Here is a 1187-nt window from a genome sequence, read left to right as displayed (position 1 = left end):
TTTCATGAAATGTACTCGTTTGATATATTAATCAAATTTCCTTTAATTGCAAGATTTAGTCTGTGTTTATCTCATATTATGTGATTGTGAATGTTCTTAGTGCAACCTATTAATCTTTACTTCATCAACTTAAACTATATTTCTTGGTGAATGTTTTGATTAAAGTTGTGGTTACTAATAATTTGTTCTGATTTGACAAATAAATGTTGAATTTGAATCAAAATCTCCTAAGTCAGATTTGAAGCACAGGTTCATGCATCAGAACCTGTGACAGTTGGAGCTGAGAATGTTACTTCTCAGAAAGAAACTGCAGCTCAAAGTTCTGATACTTTGAAGAGGAAATCTGTAAGTACTGAAGCTGCTAAAGCAACTCCTTCACTGGCAAGAAGACTAAAGAAAATGAGGGCACAAAGGTACAAGGCCAAGCCTATATATGAGGATTCAACTGAAGCTGAAGTAGGGGATCATGAATCTCTGATCTCATCGGAACCTGTGGTAGTTGAAGCTCTGTCATTCCCTACTCAAGCTCAGGATACTGTGTCAACACCTCCTATATCAACTATTAAAGCTACAGATAATGCTGAAGAACAAGCTACAACTTCTGAAATAGATATTCATAATCTGAATATACCAATTGTTCTTTATTTGGAAGCTCCATCCACAGCAGTTCAACAATCTCCAACTCATTCTCCAATTTTAAATGTTGAGATACCATCTACACCAACCACACCATCTCTGGAGATAAATTCTGATGTTCAGAGTTTAGATAATGTTAATCCTGAATCTCCAGTAGCATCACACACTCTTGTGTTGTCAGAACATAATGAGTCTTCCTCAAGTTCTGAAGATAGTGTTTCTGTTGAGATTCCAGTTCCCATACTAGGCAAGGAAGCATTGGTGAAGAAATTTCTTAAAAAGGAAGCACCTATTCCTTGGGAGGATACTCACAGAGGTGTGGAGTGGACCAAGAAGTGAAATGACACTGATTTCATTCCAAGCTCTAACATTCTGACAGAGCATATTGCTAAAGCTGATGAGTTGCTCACAAATGTTGATTTAAAGACACAACTCAAGATCACTGCTCTATCTACCAAACATCTTTAAGGTCTACATTCTTCTACTCATGAAAAGTAGAAGCACTAAAGGAAAAAGCTGATAAGCTAGATCTATAGATCAAGCTTGACAAA

Source organism: Apium graveolens, chromosome 11, assembly GCF_009905375.1.
Source record: "Apium graveolens cultivar Ventura chromosome 11, ASM990537v1, whole genome shotgun sequence".
Lineage (NCBI taxonomy): Eukaryota > Viridiplantae > Streptophyta > Magnoliopsida > Apiales > Apiaceae > Apium > Apium graveolens.
The sequence above is the reverse complement of the archived record's forward strand: the minus strand, read 5'-3'. Positions refer to the sequence as shown.